The following is a 1,324-nucleotide window of genomic DNA, read 5'->3' as shown; positions in this document are numbered from 1 at the left end:
GTCATTTCCTGCAGGAGCGCACAGGAGCAGAGCTCCGGGAGTAAAGAGCACATGCAACAAGCCCCACCCCCTGCTCCCAGTAGCCCTCAGTCAGAGCAAGAAGCGGCCAGTTATTTGCAGAGCCCCCCCTCAAGCCCCCCGGCCCAAAACAGTCCAGTGGCACCTTTAAGACCAAGGGGGCAGATCTGCACACCCCCCCCAATAGCTAGCCATCCAAAACAGTCCAGTGGAGCCTGAGTGGTGGGTGTTGCCTTCTGACACACTTCCGGTGATGTCAGGGGGTGTGGCATACGCAGATAAGTTATGCTAATGAGCTCCTGTGTCTCTTTTTCTACAAAATGACCCCTGGGGAACCCTAAATGCAACCCCCTTTTTCTTGCTCTGTCATCACCTATTCAGACTCCAGCAACATATTTGGAGTGCAACACACGCACACAACAAACATGGAATAAAAAGGGGGATGTACTTTCAGCACGGATAGATCATGTGGCACACTTCCCACCGACCCTTCAAGTGAGCATGTGCATCCCAGAGAGGAAGAGACATTTCACCAGAAGACCATAGTGGCCAGAAAAAGCAGTTGTTGGGGAACTGGCTGTCTTTAATATGGTTAAACCTGAGGACTTGACATTCCTTTTTGGGGCTAAATGCCCAGAATTGTTGGCTGATCAATGGGAACTTATTCTTAAGAAATGGTCTCCTGATAGCTCTTCTTCGAGAGCATGGAGAAGGTGACACCACACAAACACCTGAGCAGAGGGGCATTAGTGCACATGGAAAGAAAGGAAACCACAGTTTCAAGCACATTGTGCGCTGCTTTTGCATCTGTGCAGTTGATAACATATGGTGCTGTGGTTAGCATGTCAGATTAGGGTCTGGGAGACTCAGGTCCAACTCCCTACTCTACCATGAAGTCCACTGGGCGAATCTGGGCCTGTCATTCTCTCAACGCCTCACCGACCTCAAAATAAATGAGCTAACCACAGTTTGTGAGGGGGCGTGGCTCAGTGGTAGAGCATCTGCTTGCCATGCAGGTCCCAGGTTCAATCCCCGGCGTCTCCAGTTAAAGGAATAGATGGTAGGGGATGGGAAAGATCTCAGATCCTGGAGAGCCGCTGCCAGTCTGAGTAGACAATACTGACCTAGAGGGACCTAGGTTCAATCCCCGGCGTCTCCAGTTAAAGGAACAGGTGGTAGGGGATGGGAAAGATCTCAGATCCTGGAGAGCTGCTGCCAGTCTGAGTAGACAATACTGACCTAGAGGGACCGAGGGTCTGGTTCGGTATAAGGTCGCTTCATACATATAGTTTCTTCCCTGGCCATT

The 1,324-nt window shown here is 50.9% G+C and overlaps 1 non-coding gene across 1 annotated transcript; it reads left to right on the top strand.

The window, feature by feature from the left end:
* Window positions 1-993: 993 nt before the first annotated feature.
* TRNAG-GCC lies at window positions 994-1,062 on the top strand. Its single transcript has one exon. It is a non-coding gene; the product is annotated as a tRNA-Gly (tRNA).
* Window positions 1,063-1,324: the final 262 nt, after the last annotated feature.

Source organism: Gekko japonicus, unplaced genomic scaffold (genome assembly GCF_001447785.1).
Source record: "Gekko japonicus isolate JY-2015 unplaced genomic scaffold, Gekko_japonicus_V1.1 scaffold295, whole genome shotgun sequence".
NCBI lineage: Eukaryota > Metazoa > Chordata > Lepidosauria > Squamata > Gekkonidae > Gekko > Gekko japonicus.
The sequence above is the reverse complement of the archived record's forward strand: the minus strand, read 5'-3'. Positions and strand labels throughout refer to the sequence as shown.